This window comes from Balaenoptera borealis (genome assembly GCF_965194805.1).
Source record: "Balaenoptera borealis genome assembly, chromosome: 1".
NCBI lineage: Eukaryota > Metazoa > Chordata > Mammalia > Artiodactyla > Balaenopteridae > Balaenoptera > Balaenoptera borealis.
Window position 1 is genome coordinate 143,755,262 of NC_138860.1, and position 27,118 is coordinate 143,782,379.

At 41.6% G+C, this 27,118-nt stretch overlaps 1 protein-coding gene and 1 long non-coding RNA gene across 13 annotated transcripts in view; one reads left to right on the plus strand and one right to left on the minus strand.

The window, feature by feature from the left end:
* LOC309613393 overlaps window positions 1-8,538 on the plus strand; it is a 29,706-nt gene extending 21,168 nt beyond the window's left edge. The window contains exon 3 of the long non-coding RNA XR_014235703.1: window positions 8,517-8,538. This is a non-coding gene — a long non-coding RNA (uncharacterized lncRNA). The remainder of the gene's footprint in view (window positions 1-8,516) is intronic.
* The window catches only part of FGGY (FGGY carbohydrate kinase domain containing), a 409,967-nt gene that overhangs the window by 208,485 nt on the left and 174,364 nt on the right, over window positions 1-27,118 (minus strand). The gene's annotated exons all lie outside the window — the stretch shown is intronic.

Genomic DNA, 27,118 nt, shown 5'->3' on the forward strand with positions numbered 1-27,118 from the left:
TTCCCTTCTTCATTCAACCATTTATTCACGCATTTTAGCAAACATTTCAAGAACAGTGGTAATGAGGATGGCCCCAGATATTTTCGATTACCCTGTGCCCAGATCTAGGTGCTGGCGAATGAGTGAAAGAGGAGCTTCTGACCTCAGAAGGCTCACACAGTGGTCTGTGCAGACCAAGGCTCTCTAGACTGTAGATGAAACGCTCTCAAAGGGGAATGTGCGTGGTGATCCCAGAGCACCGAGGAGGGACGGTGAGGGTGGCCCGGGGGAGAGCAGGAAATCAAGATGAAGGTGACATTTGAGCCTGGTCTGGAAAGACAGGTGGCAGATTGCTGGTTTCAGTGCTCGGGGAGATGGATGCCATTAGAGTGAAAAGCGCGTTCACCATAGGGAGCCCCAAGGGACACAGAGTGTTTGAGGCGTTCATATGTTTGCAAAGAGGGCACCAGGGAGGAGAGGAGACCTGTGGCCTCCTGGGCAAGAGAGGCAGCAGGGGACCTCAGGCGGAGCCAACTAAGGCCATGTAGCCTGATGACCAACAGCTTTGAGCTCTTTGTTTATCATTTAAGAAAATAAACCTGCAGCGAGAAAGGCGAGAAAAGGAAATCATTTTTATTTTTAAAACAACAGAGCCAACTGAAAAATGCAGGCTGCGAAACATTATGTAGAGATGACTTCCTTTTTTTAAAGATTTTTTGACATGGACCATTTTTTTAAAGTCTTTATTGCATTTGTTACAATATTGCTTCTGTTTTATGTTTTGGTTTTGTGGCCCCTGAGGCATGTGGGGTCTTAGCTCTCTGACCAGGGATTGAACCTGCACCCCCTGCATTAGAAGGCGAAGTCTTAACCACTGGACCACCAGGGAAGTCCCGGAGATGACTTCTTTTTAAGAACAACAACAAAGATGTAGATGGACTTATTTGTAAAAACACAGTCCCAGGGAAAAAATACAGAGAACAGGTTTTCTCTGGATAGTGAAATTATGATTTTTTTTTCTTGCTACTAACCTATACTTTCTTTTTTTTTTTTTAATAAATTTATTTATTTATTTATTTCTGACTGTGTTGGGTCTTCATTGCTACGCGCGGGCTTTCTCTAGTTGCGGCGAGCGGAGGCCACTCTTCGTTGCAGTGCGCAGGCTTCTCATTGTTGTGGCTTCTCTTGTTGCAGAGCACGGGCTCTAGGCACGCAGGCTTCAGTAGTTGTGGCACGCGGGCTCAGTAGTTATGGCTCGCAGGCTCTAGAGAGCAGGCTCAGTAGTTGTGGTACACAGGCTTAGTTGCTCTGCGGCATGTGGGATCTTCCCGGACCAGGGCTCGAACCCGTGTCCCCTGCATTGGCAGGTGGATTCCTACCCACTGTGCCACCAGGGAAGTCCCCAACCTATACTTTCTAATTGTTCTACCTTGAACATGTGTTTCTTGTGTAATATTTTTGAAGGTGTTTTCCCCCTTAAATCTGTGCAGGGTGAATAAATTAGGGCACATGTATTCAGCAGAATCCTTCATAGCCATTAAAATGAATGAGGAAGAATTAAGATATGGATTTGGAAGGGAGTCCAAGATAAATTAAGTGAAAATGGCAAGATGCAGAGTAGCATTCAGAGTATGATCCCATTTATGAATTTTGTTAGAGGACACAGAAATGTAAGCACATACGCTTTCAGAAAAGTCCTAGAAAAATACATAGAATATTGTTACAGCGGGGACTGGGATCCAGGGCAGGGCGCTCTTCTCTGTCATTTGTGCTTCTTCTGTACCTTGGCCTTGTATTCCTTTTGTGATCAAAAGAAACTAGTTAGGTTAAAATAAAAGCAAAATTAAAGTAAGGAGAATACCGCAAGCCTTTGCCAAATCCTGCTCCTCAGCCTGAAGGCAGGGGAGAGGCCCAAAGCCAGTTCACTTATTTTCTTGATCTGGTTGGCTTCTGTTCCTGTGAACACACTCTCACCTTGGGGTGTAAAAAAGCAATTGCTCTGAGGGCTCTTGGGCTTTTGTCCACTGGTTCCCATTCTGATGGGCAGAGTTGGCGTGAGGGTCACGAGCTGGGGCCTACAATTAGCCGGTGGTTACAGTCGCTCTTCACAGGCGGGGGTTCTATTACACCAAATCTTCCCCTACCAGTTTTTCAATTATCTATGACTAATGAGCACTTTGGGAACAGTTTCAGACACACACATAATCCTCTTTCCTGACGTCAGCCGCAGAAATTAATGACTGTGTGGATTGCTGGGAGACAGAAAATGCATTATAATGGTCAACAGAACTGTTATCCCCTCTAGGAAGGGGGAGCTGGGGGCGGGGTGTTGTATTAACTGGAAGGTTCAGTGTTCCTTTGTATTCCTACAAACATGAGATGAAATCCAGGGGGAGAGCTGGCTCAAAGCCCGTGGAAATGTCAGAGAGAGGTTTGGGCGTGGGTGCTATGCAAGCCGGTTCCTCCTTGTTTGGCACTGGACCCCCCGTCCCCGCTTAGTTTTGCCAAGGTCAGCAGGCCAACTGGATCAGCTGGGACAGTTCTAAGTGACATCCTGCCCTGCCTGCAGAGTGGGTCTCTGAGTCCTTTCAGATTGAATCCACTTTCAATCTGGTTTCAAGGTGGGAGAACGAAAACCAAGACCAACTTTCAAACAATAGGCTGGAGTTATTTCAAAAGAATGTTGTGGTTTCTATGAGTTTGTTATTTCACATGGGCATACTATGTGCTGGGGTAGTTTCAAAGATGTGTAAAGACCTGGTCCAATTCTGGTAGAGCTCGAAAGTTACGTGAACCACAAACCCTCAGCTAAACGAAACAAAATACTATTGTGTGCTCATGGCTGGCAGTAGACTGGCTATGGAAACTTATTTTTAAAAGAACTTATAGAATCAGGGGCTTGATGCATAACTAGCACCTAAATTCCTCTACAGATATCTTACCTGGGCAGGTTGGCTCACGGACTTTTCTACACCTGGAACCACAACTGATATAAGACTGACTGAAAAACATTCTAGTAATTCTTGCTCCTGAATGGGAGGTACACATACCCAGAACTATTCACTCAGAGAAAGTAATGAAAAACTCAAACCTGACATGTTCTGCCACCTGTTGAAAGACATCTTCCAAAACATTAAGTTGTTCATGTCCCTTCATTTTCCTCCTAAAAATAATCTTGTTTTAACTAGGAATTATGTTCTATTTTAAATTACTGAGTAAATAATTTTCTGATGATATCCTTAGCATTCATCATTCATTAAAGAAATGTTTACTGAATACCTACTATGTGCCAGGCACTGTTATCGTGTTGACAATGAATTAAAGAACAAGATAGATAAGGGTCTCTGCCCTCATAGGGCTTACTTTCAGTAGACACTATTCCCAGCCAATACCTCTTCTGAGTAATACTTTGTCACTATTATAATCTTGTAAGCTCTTCTGTGATTTGGACTCTCTTTTTTATATTTTTATGTCCCTAGCCTTCTCTTCTGACCTGTAGTAAGTGTTCAATCAATAAACATACCATATATTTTAAATCAAATTTTAAATAACACTTATGCTATGTTTTGTTTTTTCCCTGTGTCTATCTCTTTCCTTCTCTCCTACTAGACAGAGAATAGCTCAAAGACAATTTTATTTATCTCTGCATTCATTTCCCCTCCCCCTAGCACCTAGCAGTGTCCAGAACATAAGTTCTCAGTAATATTCATTCAACTGAATTTATAGATTTCTTTTAGAAAGAAAAGAACATAAAGTACAGATCAACTAACTTAGACAAAAAGATTACACACACACACACACACACACACACATACACACACCCCAGGATGCTGAATATCAGCAGTTGGGAGAGTCAAGAGCAGAGACTGGATTCAAGTTTAACTCTTGAATACTGCTGAGACAAGGAACATGTTCCCTAATATAATCCCCACCAGTCGTACACTCTCATCTCTCTAACTCGGGCACAATATAATGTATTAAGGCTTATGCACGTGCCTAGAAAACGGCTGACCAGCAGGCCCAAGCCTCTCACTAGGTACAGTGATGCTGTGGTGACAAGACATTGTGGATATCATCCTTAGTGAAATAGAGGCTCTCAAATTCTCTTTGCCTGGTCAAGTCTGATTCAAGAAGTGGATGGTGGTCAACTTATAGGTGAAAAGCCCCAGGTCTTATCACTAAGGAGGGACACCAGGCCAAGGGCTTTGGACTTGTTCTAACAAGCAATTGGTAACCACTATAGGTCAGTGAGCAGAGGAGTGGCTTGTATACAATATACAACTTGTATTTTAGGAAGATAAATATCCTAATAGTGCCTATTTATCAAAACCTACGGACTCTCAGTCACTGTTCTTAGCATTGTTTAGTTGCTATCCACTTCAATGCTAGCAACAAATCCATTAGGCTAGTATTAGAATCACCACGTTACAGTTGTAGAAATAAACACAACAGAAAGGTTACATAATTTATTCAAAGTCACCTATCTGATGAGGGGCACGGTCTGGGTTTCAATCCAGGATTCTCAGATTCCAAAGTCTGAGATCTTTCTACTGTACCACGTAGATTCAAGGGGGTAGATATTGGAGCCAGGGAGAATGATCTCAAGTGTGTGTTGACTGTCATGGATACAAAAGGAGGAAGCTTCATTTACAAGAGGCTCCCATGGTGGGTCATGTCCAGGAACATGAAATCCCAGCATGCTGAATCATCTAGCTCCTTCCTTTCCTCTCCTAGGCAGGTTTCAAAAACAGACTTCAAATGGCCCTTAGGGACCATCAACTTCAGTGTATTTCTTTTACAGCAGAGAAAACGGAACCAAGGAGAAAGGTGGGTTCCCTGGGGTCACTCCCTGTGGTAGTAGAGTCTGGACTGAACCCTAGGGCTCCCAACTAGAGGCAGGCATCCTCCACTTCTCCATACTCCCTGCTGTGACAGTGCCATCCTGCCCCCTCCCCCAACGGGAGCAGGAAGCTCACCTAAGTCAGAGTCTAAGTCACGGGGAGAACAGGAGAGGTGGCAAGGATCCAGTGGATTCCAGCGGTGTAGGTGGCCAATTCTGAACTATACAGAGCACAAAGTGCAGTCTTTTTAGCTTGAAATCATCCACTTTGACACCCACAGTGACCTAATTCTCTAGTTAATTGCTGATGCCCTATTTTGTCCTCACCTAGCCTAAGGCCACCTCCAAAGAGCCTTTCCTGGGTAGATCATAATTAATCAGTCTTTCCTCTACAATCCCACAGCATGTTTCTTGGAATTACATCATTCTGTTCTACATAATGGCTTTTTTCCTTGTGCCTCCTTCTTCTATTTTAGATTCTAACTGCCTTGAGGGTAGAGCTCTTTCAGTTTATCAAAGCACTCAGGAGGTCAGGTCAGGAGGTGGGCAGGCTTGGGTGGGGATCCTGGCTTTACCAATCACAGGGCTTGTGACTTGGGCAAGTGATTCAATTGATTCAATTTCCCTGCTGCAGTTTCCTCACCTTTAACAAGGGTACAATAATGCTATTTTTCTCCCAAAGAGGTTGTGAGAATCAAACAAGATGATACATATAATGCACTTTAGGATGCTGTCTGCCACATGGCAAATGCTTGATTAAATGTGAGGTATCATGGTTATTATGACTCCATACTGCTGGTGTATGGGATATTGCCTGGCACATTCTGGCTGAGGTTATTATAAAGCTTGAGGAGAGATCCTCAATGTTAGGGCATGTAGAGATATATGCTTTGGGGGTTATGAGAGCAAACTGCAGAAACTGTGAAAATCTGTTAAAATATTCACAGTGATGGAATTCAGTTTTCCAGCACAAAAAGTGTCTCCCCATGGTCGTGTCTCCATGGCATGTCTCCAGAGTGAAATGTTTTAAAAGCGCTGAAGGTGTTCCCTTCAGAGTTATTTTAAGGACCAAATGTTTGCTTCAAAAGGAAAAGTTATGATTTTGTCAGCAAAACCCTTGACTGTTAAGATGACCAATGTTTTTAAGAAACAGACAAACAGTTCTGCCATGGAGAGTTCCCCCACTGCTAGGGGAAGGCAAATTCAGGAAATATATGAAAATATTTTGGCTGTCATTATGCTGAAGATATTACCAGATTTAGAGCAGTGGTCTTGCCAGTTTTATTTTCTTTTTGCACGATCCAGTAAAATATAAAAATCACATAAAAAAAACTGGGGACTGACATAGGGTTCTCAATTTTTTATTTGGTCCCCTAGATTCATTAAAAAAAATCCTAGAATCACGATCATTTGACACAATGTTCTATCACTGAAAAAAAGAGAAAGGAGATGATCTCAAAATAAAGGACATTCACTTAAATACATTTCCTTTTATGAATTTATTTTCTCATCCTATCACACACCAGTGAACACTTTGTCGGGGCCAGTGTCGGCCTCTAGTCTAGACTACTGTTTGCAAACTGCTGGTTTACAAAATGATAACAGCCTTCTAACAATGGGGGAATCAAACAGCAAGCTCTCACATGACAAAGTCAGATGGTGGGTCTGGTGTTAACCGCACAACGCCAAACATCTGGTGATTTGAAGACATCTGGGGCTTTTCTATCATGTAGACCAAACATGATTCAGGTAATTGACCAAATTTTTTACTTCCCAACCAGATGTCTTACTTTCATATAAATGAAGCCAATCTTGTACTTTCATGTGCAAATAAGCTAGACATAAATTCACCCCTGGAGGGCAGAATTAATTGCTTATTCTCAATGAACATTAAATTACATATTATTTTTTCTTTTTTCCCCAACGATTTTACCTTTGAAAAAGGTTTTCCACCTTTGTTTTGAAAAGCATACACTTCATCTTAGGAGTGTTCTGCCTTTTTAAAATGTTTCTTCCTTATTGTTATTATTTTTTTACAGTGAGGCAGTGTGCTATAATGAGAAGAGTGTGGTCTTAGAAGCCAGGATGAATTGGGTTCTAGTTCTGTGCATATCCCCACCCTCACACTTTTAAGTGTCTTGGAAAAAGTTACTTAAAGTCTCTGAATTCAGTTTCTTTGCAGATATAAATCATAAATGCATCTATAAGGGACACTGTGAAGACTTGAGGTCATTCATTCCTACAATGTGTGTTGGGCATTTACTCTGTGTCTGTTCCTGAGACACAGTGGAGGACCACCTTGCTGTGCTAGGGGCTCTGTCAAGAGCACAGGCAGGTGCTCAGGTCGGGGTGCTATTCAAGTCCCGCTTAACATGCTGGAAGGACAAGCACACTGTCCAACAAGGGCACTGCCAAGATTCAGGGTTTTTTAATGAAAGTACGAGCAACTCCAACTGAAGCTAATTCTTAAAGGGAGTATCAAATTTGTAAAAGGAAGAACCTGTCTGAAACCTTTCCTCTTCTTTTGCAGCTTTCAAGCACACACTGGAATTTGCTCTCATCATGTTTGTTTAAAGAATTCATGTGGTTATCAATGACCCTCCACCTTCAATGCCGTTGTCCTGACAACCAACCATTTACTAGACAGAATATGGAAAGCAGACGACAGTGTGTCCCTTTGGTCAGGTTTAATAGCAAAACTCAACAATACAGAGACAATATTAAAAGACCAGGGTCTTTGTGTTTTGAGATCCTTCAAAGGGAAATGAATACACAGATACAGACAGACAAATATACATATAAAGGAGGAGAGGGGAATGTATAGGGAACTCAACTGGGCAAGGAGAGGCTGCTATGAAGAACTCAGTTTAACAGCTGTTTAATAGCTGTTGTGTTTCAATAGCCAAGCTACAAAGAAATATCGCACATAAAGGCAAAAAGGGCTAAGTTTGTTGTTGTTGTTTATCCTAAGACGTTAGACTCTTTCACCACCAAAGCCCAGAAACATCTCAAATATATGAAAAAAAATGGAATGTGGCTATGGTTGTTAAACTTTTTTCTAAGGACCAGAACTTCCCCCCCCCCCCAAATGGCATCAGTATATAAATCCGATCTGGTTCAACTAGAAAAGGAAATGCCCCACAGTGACGATACCCTAGCCCTGACACCTAAGAGACATCCAGATTTGGGGGGCTGAGGAACAGAGGTTCTAATCTAGAACTTAATCTGTGGTGAGAGGCTGCCAATGTGGAGGCATTCTAGAGGGGAGGGGTGGTAATTTGGAGCTGTAAAACTGTAAGTCTCTAAGGCTGTACTGTAGAACAAAAGCTGAAGAGCAGAAAGTGTCCACTATTTAACCACAAAGACAATGACCTCATTCTGAGTGAAGGAGGATGCTGGCACTGCAGGACCCACGGGGAGGAGTGGAATTTGCCAGGCTGGCATTGAGCCAAATGTCAGAGTAAAATCCCTGAAGCCCTCAACCATGTTGCCATGGGAATTCAGCAGAAGTGTCCAAAAATGATGCTCTAACTTAATGTCTTTTAAGTCTCCATTCTAGGTCATCCAGTATGTATGTGGCGGAGGGAGAAGGCTCATGGAGATTTTGGGAAAAATGCTCAAGTGATAAGAAGATCAAGCTTTGTACATAAAACAAAATTTGATTTCTCCATTTTAAAGTCTCATTCTTTGGACACAGGACCTGGGAGACTGAACAGACCTTGCGCAAAATGAAAAAGGTTGGCCCAAAGCCCAGAAGTGTCACCAGCCCTCTCATCCTTTCACAATGGCCAGAGGGACGGCTCCCAGAGGGGGAACCTAGGGCAGAGGAAGCCAGCCCAGATCTCCAACAGACTTCAGTGCCTTCAGCTGGGAGGAGAAACAGACAAACTGTGCAGGACTCTGCCTTTTGGAGAGACTTTGGGGATTGTACAGCCTCTGGAAGGTGATCAAGGGTGGACATCCATGGAGGGGGGTGTCCATGAGGCCAGTCCACCAGGCCCTGGCTTGAATAACCAGAATTGACTATTTTTTTAAACAAAAATAAAGATCACAAAGCTATTATGCACCGTGGTTTTTCTTCAGTTTACAAGGATAATACAACTTCATTACAGACAATCAAACAATACAGAAAGATAGGAGAAAAAAAAAAACCTTTCCCTTATTTTCCTCCTCCTAGAGATAACTACTACTGAAATTAATAGAGAATACCCTTCCAAAATATTAAGATACCCAAGTATTTAATTTTATGTATTGATACAAGGGATATTACAAGTATGCAATTTTATAGTCTGCCTTTTTAACTCAGTGATACATCACAGACTTCTTTACTCATCAGTGAGTACATTCTTTTTGAAAATGTATCATATTCTGTAGTATGGATGTGCCATATTACTTAACTAATCCCTTAGTTTCAGACACTTAATTTGTTTCTGTCAAATTAAAAACAGATCCAGACTTAGTAAGGAGAGACTTAGTAAGGATTATTGTAAGGGGGTAAAGGGGCATTTGCAGTAAGGGATGGAAAATTATTGCAATAAGGAGAATACTGTGACCACAAGATCTGCAAGTGTCCCAAGAGCTAGACAAAAGGGGTCTTTCTTTTACAGAGTAAACAAGGATAGAAAGAACAAAATGTAGAGACATGGCATGAAAGAGTGGTGTGACTGGATAGTAGATCAGAAAGCATCTTACCCTGAGGCGAGACTATTTTGGGGGAGGGACCTGTGATAGTTAATTTTATATGTCACCCTGACTAGGCCACAGGGTGCCCAGATATTTGATCAAACGTTATTCTGGGTGTTTCTGTGAGGGTGTTTTTGAAAGAGATTAAGATTTAAATCAACAGACTGAGTAAAGCAGATTGCCCCCACTAACGTGGGTGGGCCTCATCTAATCAGTTAAAGGCATGAATAGAACAAAAAGGCTTATGTCTTGCTCTACCTACCTCCAACCCCCACTAACAGAGAATCCTTCCTGCCTGACAACCTTTGAACTGGTACAGGGGCTTTTTTCCTTCCTTTGGACTTGAACTGAAACATCAGCTCTTCCTGAGTCTCCACTTTGCCACCTCACCCTGCAGATCTCGGGACTTGCCAGCTTCTACAACTGTATGAACCAATTCATTATAATGTGCGTGTGCACAAACACACACACACATACACACACACACACCCCCCCTATCAATCTGTTTCTCTGGAGAACCCTAATACAGGACTCTGAAGGAGGGCTGTATGATGGTTCAGGCTGAGGGTAGGCCAAAGTTCAGGGGCCTGAGGAAGGACGAAGTTTAGTTAACATGCATTTTGTTCCAACTGATCAGTGGGGACAAGCAGTGCAGCTAATCATTCATAAGGCAAAGAATGGGAATCTGGAGGGTCTGTGTCTGGCCTCGTAAGAAGTGAACAAAGGAGGCATCCAGGAGTCTTATCCAAGTCACACGGGGAAGGACACTTCTCTGCAGTAGGCCATTTCCTGGAATGTAAAGCTTGGGGACATTTATAAACCTTCACTGTTTTCCAGGAGCACAGGGCTCAGATAAAATTCAACACTGTCATTTCTAACCATTCTTTTTATAAATAATACTGTCGAGAACATCTCTGAATGCATGGCATCATGGTTTACTTGAGGAGTTTAGGAATGGCACCTCTGTTATCCCTCACTTAGAAGTGGAAGCCATAAATAGGTGTCTAATATCCTCCAGTAGCTCACATCCTTAAGGAACTAGAAAAACAAGGCAAAAGTATGAATACTTTTCTCCAGCCAGAAAAATCAAACCTGAAACCCTGCATCTCCTTCCTTAGATGGATGTTGTCCCAGGTTCCTTGCTCAAATAGCGAGATAGGATGGAAGGAGCCCAAGTATTGAATTTAGACACACTTGGGTCCAAATCCACTCCATCATTTATCAGATGTAAGAATTTGGGTTATGTGTTTAACTGCTGCTTCTCCTTGTATAAGCTGGGAAGAATAGTACTCAAAAGGAATGCTGTGAAAAAAATGAATGAGATGATGAATATAAAAGAGCTTAGAAGACCACAAGGCACTTAACTGATTTTCCATAAGTATTTTATTTTCCTCTTTTTTTCCCCCTTATAGAGGAAGTTACATAGAAGCAAATCATGGTACAAAGGAAGGGGGCCACATTGCACTAAGCACCAGCAGTGATCCAAGCATGGTACAATGCACCTTACAGCTCTCATCTCATTTAAACTCTTATTAAGCCTGTGAGGGAGGGGAGGTCATCCCCATATTGTAGATAAAGAAACAAAGATATAGGATGGACTTGTAACTTGTCTGAGTCCCACTTCAAATAAATAGCAGGATTGAAGTTAGGATCTAGTTGCTCTGGTTGTAAAGCCTTTCTGTCAGCCAGTGAGTAAAAACACCGATATCCCAAAGCTCAGGTGTTGCTTTAGTTTTACTCTTTCCTCCTGGGAAAATGATGGTCTTCCAAACCTACTTGCAAAGTCCCTCAGTGAGGTTCTGCTTAGTAACCTCTAGTCTCCCTCTCCAGTGGAAGGCTGGTACTGCTTTCTCCCCAGAGCCAATGCCATAGGCCATGAACTAGCGTACTATCCAACAGATGCTCCAGGATACTACCGTTTTTCCACCTCGCATATGCTCTTGGGAACAATGAAGGAGCAGGCAAAAGAGTCAGAAGAGAAACCAACTATATCAGGTCTAAATAATTCAAAAAATGAAATCACACTATAGCTAGCTTCCATAGCCCGAAAAACTTCCTGAACCTAAGACTAAAAGTGAAGCCTTTGGATTTTCGCAATTCTTTCCTGAGGTAAGTGGAAAGGGAAGAGATGGAGACTGAAATGCCATTTATGAAATGGCTGGGAGGCAGCTATTAGCATCGCCATTTTTCAGCAGAGGAAATTGAAGCCTAGAGCCTTTCTAAGTGGTGAAGTTGGGAATTGATACCAGCTGTCTGACTCCAAATCCCACTCCAACATATCTCCCTTCCTATTTCTTAATTAAAATGTTTGGTCAGAACCAAATAATGCCTCAAGGACTTAAAGAAAGAAAAGAAAAGAAAAATGCATTAGCGTTTGCTTTCCAAATGCTAACCCTCCTGTTCTTATCGCTTGGCTCTGTTCCCTCATTTTTTACCTACTGCATCAGACCAGCGTTATCAAAGTGGGATCCCCAACAGCAGCATGAAAAGCACTTGGGAACCTGTTAGAAATGCACATTCTCGGGCCCCACTCCAGACCTCCCGAAGCAGAAACTCTGGGGTGGGGCTCAGCAATGGCCCTCCAAGCGATTTTGATGAGAACCACTGCATTATCCCACAGAGAGCTTTCGAAAACAGCAATTCCCGGGCCCCATCTGACTTCTGCTCAGTGGTTATGAAGTGGGGCCCTAGAATCCGTACTTTTTAAAGCTTCCTGGTGAGTTTGAAACACAAGCAGACGTAACCACAGAATCCCCAGAAAATAAATGTTTACAATTAGAATATTTAATGACACTGTGTACTGGATGCGTGAAATTTACAACTGCATCCTTGGTTTAAATAATGCCCTCTCTTCTGATCAGCTGAGTGACCTTGGGCAAGTGACTCTCTAGCCCCTGTCTCCTCATTTGTAAAACAGAACTAATAACACATACTTAGGGTTATGAAAATTAAATGGTAATATACAGTGCTTGGCATAGTGTCCGGTACCTAGTAAGTGCTAATAAGTGGAAGCTATTTTTACTAATCACTTAATAACAATGAAGAAAACATAATCCATGTAAAGAGGCTCTATTCTATCAGATGGAAGGGGCTGGGCGCACAGGAGGGAGACCCTCCGGCGGAAATGTGACATCCTCTAATTATGCTGCCTTACACCAATCAGATGCAAAATGAACCTGGAAGAATGTGGAAGGGAAAACTGGGCGGCAGTGTGAAAGAGTGGTGCCAACAGAGCTGTAGGTACTAGCAGGAAATCCACACTTCCAGGAAGGCTCCGCCATCTGACACAGGCAAGAAAGGTGCACAGCGAGGGGTTTCTGTCTGGCCTTCCCAAGACACAGCTGCACAGTGTGCAGGGCAGGGGAAGAGAAGGGTGTGGAAAGGAGACGGTGAAGGTTCAGACAGGCCGGACGTGGCAACAGAGGACAGGGGCCTACTGGAAAGCAGAAATCGGAAGTTCACATTAAAATCCAGATTAGGAAAAGTGCATTCTACTGTCTCCATTTTAAAACAACTCTTTCCACTACAGAGCAAAACAAGCAAATGGATCTTTGTCCTGCTTGAAATTAGTACATCTATTTTCCTAGGATGATGAGGTGGCTATTTGGGCCTCCATGTCTGCACTCAGGCTGTTCTTTCTCTATGGAATATCCTTCCCTGCTTCTTCACATGGCTAACCTCTCTAACCCCCTCAGGAAGCAACTCAGGGCTCACCTCCTCCTGGAAGGCCACCCTGAATGCCTGCCTCCTCCACGCCCTGAACTGTGCTAGTTCCCTTCTCAGCAGAGCCATCCCACCACCATATAACTTAATTGTCATCTTTCCTAAATTCAGTGTTTCCCGGCGTGTGTTTCACACTCCATGAGTTCAAAGAGCTGTTAGAAGATGTTATTTAGAAGAAGCTCTTGGTGCAAGTAAATTTGGGAAATGCCAAGCTGCACTAAGTTAGACAGGTTTCTATACTGATCATGGAACACTTTTTCCTAAAACTCATCTCTAGTCCCAGAGCGCACACTGTGGGCTATGCAGCTGTGTGTTACTGGCATTGTCTGCTCTTTCTTCCTTACCAGACTATAATTTCCTTGTGGGAAGAAGTGTCTGCTCGTTGTTGCGTTTCTGGTGTCTACCTAAGCACCTGCTACACGGTAGATACTTGGTGAAAGCCAACCGCATGTTAAAAAGCAAAATCATCACATCATTTCCCTTCTGAAAAACCTCCAGTGGCTTTCTGTTATAACCCCGAGGAAAACTCTGGCTGCCTTACTTCAAGGCTCATGAGGCTCCACATTTAACACATCTTTTACCCCATTTCTTGCCAATCCCCTCTCTGACTACATCCTGCTAAATTGGTCTTTTTAAATTCATCAAAGGAGCCAGGCTTATTCCCGTCCGTAGGCCTATGCACATGCTGTTTCTTATGCCAGGAACACTCCTGCCCACATGTTCACATTGCTGAAACCATCTCCATGTTGAGGTCTCAACTCAAAAGTCTTTCCCACCACACTGCAGTCAGCACTTTGTTTCCATCGTAACACGTATCAATAGTTGCCACTGTCTTGTTTATGCCTGTTCTTGCTATTGTATGGAATCCCTTCTTCACACTGTAATGTAATATAAGCTAAACATTCCTGCTCACTGTTACTGTCAAGAGTGATGGGACAAAGAAAATGCTTAATGAGTATTTGCTGGTTACTGAAAGAATGAACTGGTCTATGTAACACAGCAGGTAAGAGCCCCAGCCCTCCTCCCAGAATGGGATCAAATCCTCGCCTGCCTATGACTAGCTCTGTGACCAGGGCAAGTCATTTAACTTCCAAAAGTCTTCCTATAAAACAGGAAACAATGGACTTCTATTTAAGTAATAGAGTGAACATATTAATCAGTTTTCTCTCTCACGACGGGCGTGAAATAAAAGTAAAGGGGTATTCCTTTTTTTAAAAAACTGCAGTAAACTAAACATAATATAAAATTTACCATCTTAACCATTTTTAGTTCAGTGTGCAATTAAGTACATTCACATTGTTGTGTAACTATCACTATCATCCATCTCCAGAACTCTCTTCATCTTACAAAACTGAAACTCTGTACCCATTAAACAATAATTCCCCATTCTCCCCTCCCCCCAGACCCTGGCAAACACCATTCTAATTTCTGTCTCTAAATTTGACTACTCTAGGTACCTTATATAAGTGGAATCATATAGTGTTTGTCCTTTTGTGATTGTCTTATTTCACTTAACATAATCTTTTCATGGTTCATCCTTGAAAGGGTCAGAATTTCCTTCCTTTTTCAGGCTGAATAATATTCCATTGTATGTATATACCACATTTTGTTTATCCTTTCATCTGTCATTGGACACTTAACTATTGTGAATAGTACTGCTTTGAACATGGGTGTACATATATATCTCTTCAAGTTCTGCCTTCAATTCTCTTGGGTATATACCCAGGAATGGAATGCTGGATCATATGATAATTCTATTTTTAATTTTTTAAGGAACCACCACACTGTTTTCCACAGTGGAGACACCATTTTACATTCCCACCAACAATATACAAAACTTTCAATTTCTCTACATTCTTGCCAACACTTGCTGTTTTCTGTTTTTGTGATAGTCGTCATCCTGAGGAGTATGAGATAGAAGAGGTATGTCTTTTAAAAGAAATAAGGCCAAAAATATGTAAAAGGTGATAACAGCAACAAACTTCTGGAGGCTATAAAGAAGAAACATGAATGGTAATAGATTTACCAATCCTAAGCTACCTGAATCCTAAATTGGTTGTAAGGAAAGCTAAGAAGTAACACAATTTGCCCTGCAGAACCCCAAAAGGCTTAGGAATTTAGTGGCACATGTTATCTCTGGAAATGAGGTTAAAGAGTGGCTGAAAATAGGAGGTCTGCTTGAAAGCCTACTAATAAAAAGGTAAACTCAACAGTGACTTGACACCGGCATGACCATCCCTTTCCCCAACATGGCCAAAGACTGGATGCTTATTCCCTGGAAAAAGCAAAACTGAGGCATCTGGATACAGGATACCAGGCAATTAAGAGTGGGGAAGTTAAAGTGAAAAAGGGGAAGAAACAGCAAAAGATTTCATAATGAATATGAAGGTATCCAACCTCTTCCCTACCCTGCTTTCTTGAACTCGAGAAGCCAGGCCTATATCCCTGCTATAGGATATTAAAATATTGGAAGATACTCTTTCTGGGGACTCCAATGAGAGCAAGAGAAGAGACCCAAAGATTCTCTTACTAAGCAAACCATCCAGCTTGCCCTACAGTAAGGACCGTGCTGATAAGCCCTGTACAGAATTTTCAATCAGCTATTTAGTACACCATTCTCGAACGTAAACAGATAGCCAAGGATCACCTGATACTCTGAAGGCAGGCTCTAACATGAAAGACAGAAACCCAAATAGGCAAGCAGATTCAAAAGATAACAGAAATTTGGAGGAAACAGCAGAATTAGACTCTGCAGAGAGATTACATCTCTCCTGATGCATATACTACAGTGTGGGACCAGACAGCACACACAAAATAAATGAACAATAATTATTATCAAAAGGATAGGTGGAGAGGTAGAACTAACCTAGCCATTGGCCTTTAAACAACTGAGAGTTGAGATATTATATTTTACCTTTATCATCCTAAGTGTACTCAGCCTTTTCTTACAGAATTCCAGAGCTGGGAAGATGAAATCTGAGAAAATGACACAGCCTGATTGCTTTCCTCCGATAGGGACTACATGTAAGTGTCTATATTACTTTACAAGAGCAAAATTAGATACATAAAATTTTCAAGTTTTTGGAAAATTTTAGTTTATGCTGTAATTAAAATTATGCTTATAAAGAGCATAATGGAAAAATGGAAATATGAATATGTAATAGTGTTACTTTAAAAACTGCAGGTCACAAACTATTGATAGTATATAGTATATAAATTGATAGTATATAGTATACTATAAACTATTGATAGTATATAGTATATAAATTGATAGTATATAGTATACTATAAACTATTGATAGTATATAGTATACTATAAACTATTGATAGTATATAGTATATAAATTGATAGTATATAGTATACTATAAACTATTGATAGTATATAGTTTCAGTTGTGTTACATTGGCCAGAAAAAAGGCAAAGTTAATTAAAATTGTATTGGGGTATTAGAGTGGTAAGATTATTTTCTGCTTTCATTTACTTTCTGACTTTTCTTTAGTTGCCTTTACTTTTACTCTTTTCAAAGTAAAAGGAAAAATTAAAAGGGAGAAGATAACGCTGGTGTTACTGGATAGTCTTTTCAGAAACCAACACTGACATATGCTCAAGGTCATGTTTCAGTGACGTTCACTTGTGAAAGGGCCTCAAAGTCAGGCTGGGGAGGAGCATTGGGGCCTGGGGTTGGCAGTGGGAATGGTGAGACGAGCATTCATTGGTGGGGGGCTTAATGAGGTGATGATGAGCCGAGGTGAGCCAAAGCTCCTAAGGCCCTTCATATATCAAGTGTCTCTAGATAATTATCAGTTTCAGGAGTTTCTGCAGCATTAGAGCAGCACCAGCCCAGGCAGGTTTTATCTCCCCCCACGCTTAACTGAGTGCCTCAGCAGCTCCAGATCTCAGCCCTGAGTAAGTGAGAAAGAAGTTCAGTGGATCGTCTTGAAGGCCGGGGAGTGGAAAGCCACATCAATGTTTGGCAAGGAACTGCCTAGAAAAACTGCGCCAGGTACTGTGTTTGTGCTGGGGCCACAGCAGGTGGACATGCCCCTACCCTCATGGAATGTATAATCGAGTAGGAACATTAAACCCATAATTACAAACAATCCATGAAAAATTCAAACATAATGAGCGTTATAAAAGGAAGTGCAGAAGATTTGTGGTTTGCATAGATACGACACACAAATTCAACTGTACACAGGATTCAGGAAGCAAATGAGAGATGCAGAGAGAAATTAAACAATATAAATAATGCAAGTGATTTATTTCACCATCCCACTCAGGGAACCCATCTGGGTTGGCTTCAGATCTGATCTTCCCGTAGTGCACGTGTCTCCTATTGTTACATATGACTCTAACAAGCCCACTGTGTACAGTTCTGCAGGCACTGAACAATTTCAGAGGGCGCCATTTATATCATGGTCTACTACATAACCCCCTAGGGGTGCTCGGCTGAATGTGATCTAATTTTTTCATAAACCTAGACCCTAAAATAGGCCAGTGTCTCAAAGGAAGAAGAAATAAATACTGTAATTACCGCCTGTGCTGGTTTGTCAGTTTCCACCGTGGAGCTCACTTTCTATGGGGTTTTCAAGGATAATTCTGGCTGACAAAATTCTCACAATATGTACTGCCTATAGAACCAAGTCTTCCATTTTGATGGGTTCTACCACATCTGGAGGGTATGTTAGAGAGATCTGGTCTACTCAAGAGAGCCTCCCTGTAGGTCATTGAGACCAGAAGGACGAGCAGAACTTCTCTAGGAAGAGAGGCTGGGAAAGCGTGGCCAGAAGAGAGAAAAGTATTAGGTAACAAAGCAGGCAAGCGTGGAATGTGTTCAAGGAACTAAACCTGACATACGGGAAGAGCAGGAAGGAGAGAGCAGCCTAATTTACCTACCACCGACCCAAATCTTACCAAATCTGCAAGACTCCTTCACTTACTGACCCCACCAACATTAACCGAGAACTTACCCTTAGTAAGACATTTACTGCCTGAGCACTTTGGACTCCAAAGGTCTCCATTCCTTTTGATTCACAACATTTATTTCCTCCTGCTCATACGGCACTTAATCATGTGCTGTCACTTCAGTTCCAGGAACATTCATGGGTTGCCTACTATATGCCAAGCAGCAAAAACTTCCCTGGACGTGGTAATGTTGTTCTGCATTTCCCTTGTTCCTCAGTTTTACTCAAGGTTCAGGTCTCAACTCTTTGAGCAATCTGTGGACTCCTTTTGGGCAGAACCGTCACTAACGTATTCTCGTACCTGGCAGAGTGCCAGGCTCAGAGTGGATGCCCAATACACAGGGTGAGGTACTGTTACATGCCTCTTATTGGTGGGAACTCCGAGGCACAGGGGGAGGTAAACGAAGTGACAGAGGACACTCAACATAATTAGTGACAAAGTCAGGTGTAGGGGATAAATCTCCTATATGGGGAAAAGCTGGAGTCTGAGTCTAGCTTTTGCTTGTTTTGAAAATGTTGTCAAGTCACCTTCCCACAGTGGTTTAGAGAAAGTTCTGGAGCTAGACTGGTTTCAACTCCTGGCTTGGTTGTATGACACTAGGCAAGTTATTTAACCTCTCTATGCCTCTGTTTCATCACCTGTAAAATGGGGATAACAGTGTCTTAGAAGACTGTTGAATGAGTTATGTGAGCTACTACAAATAAAGCTCTCAGAACAGTTCCTGGCATATAGAAGGTGCTCAATAATGACAGCTAAACTTATTATGTTATTGTTCCTGCTGTTTCCCCAAACTTGACGAGTCACTATTTTTATTAGTTATGATTAAATGTAGCTATAAACCCACAAAATAGTGACATTAAAAAAACCCAGAAATAAATTTCTCTTGTAGAGAAGTCCAGAGATAGCAAATCCAAGGCAGGTATGGTAGCACCACAAAGCTCCCTACTCTGCCAACCCTGGGGTATGGCCCTTGTCTTCCTTACCTAAAATGGCTGCACGAACTCCAGCCAACTTACCTGATTCAGGTATGCAGGAGGGTGCCTTTCCAAACAGCCCCCTCACCTTGCTTTAAAGGAGGCCTCTCAGGAATTCCACAGAACACTTCTGCTTATATCTCATTGGCCGAAACTTAGATGAACATATGTAGCTGCAAAGGAAGCCAGGAAATGTAGTCTTTAAAGAGCCCTATATGCAGCTGAAAGCCTGACTTTTGTTAAGAAAAGGGATAAGAGTATACAGATGAGGTGGGCAGGAAGCATCCTCTGTACCTCTAGGTCATGTGCCATGAGCTAGTGATGAAGGTGGGAAGTTGATCCCAGGTCTGTCCAGTTTTATCAAAGCTTCGGGGTTCATAGCAAATCAAAGGACATTTTCTGAGCACATTTTCTCAAGATCTATAAAGCTGCCTCTACTTTAATTATTTTGAAAGCATATCTCCCTTAAGGGAAATGTAACTATATGGGTCTGCTTCACTCTAAATTATTGAAAAATTGATTTTTTAAAAAGGTGTTTGCTAGCCAAGACTTTTGGAACCATCTTAATGAGCTTAAAAAGTAAAACTCCTAACTCTTTCTTTTTAAGAGTAGAATCATGTTTTGCCAATAAAAAGAGAAAAACTGAACCCCCAGATTAATGGGCTTACCTATTCCTTAGTGATGGATAACCCATCTTTCATAAGTCTTCGACTTACAAAAAATAAAAGCCCATATTCTCATCACTATCGTGGTAAATTTCATTTTAAAACACACATTATTTACTTCATATTTATTATGTATTATCAATAATTTGAGTGCTTTTTATTGCCAAATCTTTAAAAATAAATGCATGTGATAGTGAAACTTCATGGAGGCATTACTGACTGAAACATTTTTCCAATCACAAGGATATAGATGAGGCTCATAAAAAAGTCAGATCTGTGATTGAACATCCCTTTCAAATAAACATTACAGTCCTGAACAAATGTACTTTTACCCCTTGGCAAGCTTACCAGACTTCTACAGTATCACAGAGACAGTCCATAAGAAGCTTTTGCTTTACGGCCAATGGAAAGAAAGAAGGTGATGGAGTAGGTGCAGTGTGCTAGAAAAATGGGCAAGAAGAAAGAAGATACAAGGCAAAGTGCAGAAGACACATTGGATATGGCCCTGCTCAGTGAGATGAGTCAGAAAACCAGTAAGCCGAATGATTCAGCACCATCCCCATGAAAAATGCATGGATTGAAATGACTGGGGTTGTAATTTACTGGTAAAAAGCATGAGCTTTTGGAGTCAGAAAGGCCTGGTTTTGAATCCCTGCTCCTCCAGCAAATAACTATGAGACTTCGGGCCAGTTATGTAACCTCTGTGAGCCTTGATTTCCATATCTATAAAGGCAGATAATAATAGAACTTGTACCTCACTGGTTTGTCAGAAAGTTTACTTGATAATTCATGTAAAATGTTTGGCAACAGTTACTGGCACATAATACACACTCAACAAACGATAACTGTTATCAAGACGCTATTCCCTTTCCTTCTCTTTTTATACTAGACATCCTCCCTTCAAGAACGCTGAATCCTTCAACTTTTATTCTTTATAAAAGCCAAACTGCTGGAGGTACGGGTGGGGATGGAGATGACTATTTGAATTCATCTCCCTAGGACTTCTAACTTCATTGAAGTTGGAATAATAGTGCAGAAATTGCTTTAGACAAGGGTTTCTGATCTTGCTGTTTATTTACACTGTCACTATCTGCTAAAAGTGAAAATGCAAATTTTGAACAAAGCCAAGGTTTCATCTAGGACAGGAAGGCGACGTTTAGGATGGCAAAAATTAATTGAAAATGCCACTTACTGAACTGGCACGACAGAAATACCTCAAAAAGCAAAGAACAAAATTCAAACTAGATATAGAAAACAGACAATTTATGACTTAAGACCACAGCAGAAAGTAAACCTGTTTAGGTAAAGTTTGAAGCTATCATCGCAAATTCTGGAGAAGAGTATTTTATCCTCATAGGGCCCTGCACATCCTTTTCAATAACAACAGTAAATGAATAATCTGTTTTCTCCATAGTCTATGTGCACATCCTAGGCAGAGGCCAGGTGTGTCTTCATCATACTCTATCTCCAGTATTTTGCACAATGCCTGGCACATGGAATACTCAATAAATACTGGTTGAACAGGGCTTCCCTGGTGGCGCAGTGGTTGAGAATCTGCCTGCTAATGCAGGGGACACGGGTTCGAGCCCTGGTCTGGGAAGATCCCACATGCCGCGGAGCAACTGGACCCGTGAGCCACAATTACTGAGCCTGCGCGTCTGGAGCCTGTGCTCCGCAACAAGAGAGGCCGCGATAGTGAGATGCCCGCGCACCGCGATGAAGAGTGGCCCCCACTCGCCGCAACTAGAGAAAGCCCTCGCACAGAAACGCAACACAGCCAAATAAATAAATAAATAAATAAATAAATAAATAAATAAATAAATAAATAAATAAAAATTTAAAAAAAAATCTATTAAAAAAAAAATACTGGTTGAACAAATCAGTAAATGAATACTGAGACTTTTCCTGGATCATCATTAAACTTGGCCAAAGCCATTGGGAAGTCACTGCATGAAGTAGTAATGTTTCTGATCACCCACCAATACAGGAGATGAAGGTCACTGGCCCTCCAGTAGGAAACAGCTGAAAGAAATCTGAGAGATCATCTACTCTAATGGGTCTCAAAGTATGGCTGGAGGCTCGTTGGAAAAGCCCCACTCCACATCTTCTGAACCAGAAACTCTACAGGGGGCCTGGCAATCAGTGTTTTAAGAAGGCCTGCAGTTTGAGAAGAGCTGATATAGTCCAATCCCCTCAGCTTATAGGAGAGGAAATGGAGGCACAGAAAGGGAAAATCAGCTGTTTTTCCAGAATCAAATTTTATAATAACTAGAAAATTAAAAGGTACCAAACTTACCACTTGGCTTTGTGACATTATTTCACCTCTCTGAGCTTCAGTTTCCTTACCTGTAAACTGGGAAGAACAATACCTACTCACGGTGGTTATAATAATTAAACGATACCGTAAATAAAGGACATAGAATAGAGTAGATGTTCAACTAAGTTTAGTTCTCATGCCATCCTGTTCCCTCACGCTTTAGGGTAGACTGAGGAACAGTCTCATAGGAGTTGACATCCATTTCTACTGAAGATAGAAAAAAAGATGTTGGAAAACATACATCAACTTAATTAGTATGGCAAAGACTAACAGTTGTTCCCCAATATACATTCTCTGTCCCTTCTATAGTACAGCTAGGTACATGGCCGGCAGCTAAAGAATGTATTTCCCAGCCCCTCCTGCAGCGAGTTCTGGCCTTGTGACGAGGTTCTGGTCAAGGGGATGAGAGTAAGAGTGATCTGTATAAGTACTTGTTCATGACCTTGAAGGAGAGGACTATATGTTCCCCCTCCTCTTTGTTCCTTCCTGAGGGCTGGAATGGGCTTCCTTCAGTCATATGGTCAAAACCCTGTGAATGGCAGAACACCAGTTGAAAAGCCTGTATCCTTGAATCCATTCAGGTGCAGTACAGCCCTGGACCAAGAGAAAGAAAACCCTTTCTTGTTTGAGCCACGGTAATTTGAGATTTTATTGTAGCAACAGCCTACATTCTAAGTAATAAAAATCAGAAACTCTAGTCATATATATGTTCCTTCAGAAACGACCATAAAATTATATGGTATATACTGGATTCTTTCTTGTTGTGCCCAAAGTGGTTACAATGTTCCATAAAAGGCAATTATTTCAATATACAAACTAAATCTCAGACTATGCAGGACTGTCAAATAAAAACTGTTATCTGGTCCTAAAACTACAGATAAGTGTGTTTAGTGTATGTGTGTATATATACACACACACAATTTCATATATATATGTATATATATATATATATATATATATGAAATAGGATTCTATATAGAATCCCAAATAAATTATATATATTTAAGAGCGAGCCTGCTTAAAGACATTAAAACATATATATATAAAATTTCCCCTTTGGGAAATGTAGTCAAGATTCCTATATCCCAAAACTTTTTCATGTTTTTAAGCAGGGTCTCCCTTTTAAATAAACGGTCAGGGGCGAGAACCTGCTCAAATATGAAAACATTTGCCCATGATTCATATAATTGAGCTTGAGGTTGGAGTTTGCTACCATGAAGACTACAGACTTCATTTCAGATTTGTGTCTGGCAAAGCCCACAGGAGGTTCTAACATCAGGCTGGTTTTTGAAATAATTCCAGGGTGACCTAAGCCATTAAAAGAGGACTCAGCTGGTGATAAAAGGATCTTGGTAAACACGATCATCAACTTGACAAACACATTCGTCTAGAGACACCTAACCCTTGGTCTGTACCCCTATAAACTGAAGTTTCTGAATAGTTTAGAATACTCGAGAGAGTACAGATCGTGTTCACCATCTGGTTATCAGCTCTGTGCTTCCCCTACTTGCATAGCTCGGCTGATGATGGCATGAGGAAATAAATCAATTACACTGGCCAAGAAGTAGTTAACATAGACCTGAACCAGTATTCACAGCATCAGGAAATAGGATTCTATAAATCAGATTTTTTCCCTATCAGTTTTTACAAGATACTCTCTGTGAAATATATCCAAACACAGACACATTCCCATGGGAACACATGTTTCTTCATATGCACAGAGCCGAGATAAAGCGGAGCAGCGCACCCCTCAGAAAGACTATCTTTCCAAGTCAGAAAGCTGTTCAGTTCAATCTTGTCGCCCCTTAGCTTTGCAAATACAATGTCAAAGGTCTTTCCAGTGAGCTGAACTGTAGATGGTTTCAGCATCATGGAAACAGAAACTGTAGGAATCTGTGCCTTGAGACTTCTAGGTTGAGAGCAAAACAGTCAATAGAATTGAAGGCTAAACTGGTTAATTTACTTTCACAAAAACTCTATTTTGTTGGTTGTTCATGCTTAATAGATATGTACACCTTTGCTCCCTTCTTGGCTCCCACATGTCTGTGGTTCTGATGAGGAGAGTAATTGTTGAAGAAAGAGGATGAGAATCAGGAAGAGAAGAATTGTGTAGGGAAAACACACAAAGGACCATTAGGAACAGGATGTGGGTTTGAGCCCAGGATCTGCCTCAAACTAAATCAGAGACCGTCTCTAATTATTTCACCTTCCTGGGCTTCAGTTGTTTTCCTTGTAAAACCAGGTAGATGCTCTCTATGTTCCTTTCCAAGTACTAACATTCTAAAAACATATCTTTTTAATTTAAAGAACTTTATATTGTTAAGGAAAGAAATGGCAAAATGAACCTCATTATTTCCTTGTTTAAAATCCTTCAATAGCTCCCTGTTGCCTAATGCAATGGTTTCTAACATTTTGATTGTGCATACCACTAAGTCTTTAGCACCAGTTCCCAATATATATATATTACTTATAAATTACATACATATGCTCTTGAATTTATGCGTTATACGTGTGCATTATGAAACATACATAAAAATGGAATTTTAAAAGAAATAAAAATAAATAGAAATTCTAAATTTCTTTCCATACTCAATGGACCATCTTGCCTGACGTCATTTGGGGTACAAGATACCATTTTGAGAACATGAAGATATAGGATAAAGCTTAAGTAACTCATTGTGCATAGAAAGGCCATTATACTTTGGTCCCTGCTTACTTTTCCAGTTTCATCCCTCCCCTTTTCTGGCCTCTAACTCAACGTTCCAGCAATTTCTTCCCTGTACACACCCTATTACTCAGCTCTGAACCTTTATGTATGCTCTCACTTCTATCAGCAATACCCTTCATTAAACTCTTCACCTGGAAAACACTTTCTCATCTATGGCAGAGACTAAGAGTTGCCTACCTAGTCACACATCCTTCCCTTCTTTCTCAATAACACAACTCTGATTTTATTGGAGGCTGCCATGCAACCAAGCGAAAAACTTATCTTTTTTCAGCTTCCCTTGCAGATAGTCGTATTTGTGTAATACGATTCTCGCCAACGAGATGTAATCAGAAGTGGCTGGTGAGTTGTCAAAGAGAACATTCTAAAATGGAATCAGACTCATTGAACATGCACAATTTTGCCCTTGGCCCTGCTCCTCTTCTGCCTAGAACATGGACTTGACACTAGAGGCAAGACAGTAAGACCATAAGAGGAGGCTCGGTGGTGAGGAAAAGGGTGCGATGCGCAGAGGACTGCAAGAAGGGCAGTGGACCAGAAGACAGACATCAGAGGGGAGAATGGTGCCAGAAGGGAAGGCCATGGTGGAACTTCTGTTTTATGCCCCAAAAGCGCTGGGAAGACTTGGGAAGGTTTACGCTGGGAAGTCACAGGATTACATTTTCATTATAAAATGTTCATGCTGGCTGCAGTATGCAGAATGGGTTGAAGAAAGCAAGTTTCCACTCAGTGAGAAGTGCTAGAAGCCTGTTGAATAGCCCAGATGGGAGATTACAGGAATATAAACTTGGTGGAGAGGGCATGAATTAGAGATGTTTGGAGGATGAAACTGACAGCACTTAGTAACTGAGTAGATACGGGGAATCCAGGAAAAAGAGGTGTCAAGGGCTTGCAGAACTGGATGGGTGGTGCTACTCTTCACTAAGATTAACAAAACAACAAATGAACAATCCTGCCCTCTGTGCTTGCAACCAGAATGCTGAGTGCTGCTGGAGAAAATTACACAACAGGGCAGATTAATAATAAATTCATGACCACCCCTCACCCAGGCTCTCAGTACCATTCATCCATCCTCCAGGTTTTCTCTAATCATCTTGCTCCCACATTCTCTATTTAAACCTGTTCCACTCTTCTCAAACTTCTGACTCCCCCACTTCTCTACCACACTCACAGATGATCATCTCATCTCCAGCTTCACAGAGAAAACAGAAGTCACCTGAAGGGAGCTCCGTCAACTTCCCATTCTGAGCCTACACTCCCCTGGGTCTCCCCATCTTCTTCCTGTCTATTACAGTAGAAGGGCTATATCCCTGCTCCTGTCTAGAAGCCATTGCCTCCTGCCTTCCCTGGGACCTTACAGTGCCCATTCTCCCTTCTCTCTCTGGTATCCTCAACCTATCACTAACTACCAGAACCTTCCCATCAGCAAGTAGACCTGCTCAAGCAAACCTCTGCCATCTTCAACCAACCAAGCAACAGAAAACTCCATCCACTTTCAGCTATTCCTCCTCTAGCAACTGCCCCCATTTCTCTTTCTTTCCCTTCCAACCAAATTTCTTAAGAATTGTCTAGGGGACTTCCCTGGTGGCACAGTGGTTAAGAATCTGCCTGCCAATGCAGCGGACATGGGTTCGAGCTCTGGTCCAGGAAGATCCCACATGCCGCGGAGCAACTAAGCCCGTGTGCCACAGCTACTGAGCCTGTGCCCTAGAGCCCGCGAGACACAATTACTAGAGACGGCACTCCGCAACAAGAGAAGCCACTGCAATAAGAAGTCCGCATGCGGCAATGAAGAGTAGCCCCCGCTCGCCGGAACTAGAGAAAGCCCGCACACAGCAACGAAGACCCAACACAGCCAACAATAAATAAATAAATTAATTAAAATAAATTTTAAAAAAAGAATCGTCTACACTTGCTGGCTCTGTCTTCTCAGCTATTATTCTGAGTCTGCCATCTCAGACTACATATCTGACTACATGTCTGACATGTGGCTTGAATCCACACTAGCCAGCTGTGTGACTCTGGGTGATTAATTTCTTTGGACTCACTTTACCTCTTCTGTGAAAGGTGGGGGGGAGGTATAAGATGACTACAGGCTGCAGTATAATAATCCATATTAAGCACGTGGCACAGTGTCTGGCATCCGGTCAATGTTAGTTGTAGCTGTTGTACTAATCATCATTTCTCAACCCTTATCACCTGCCCCCACTAGTATAATAAAGTCACTTTATCAAATGGATAGTTTTGAG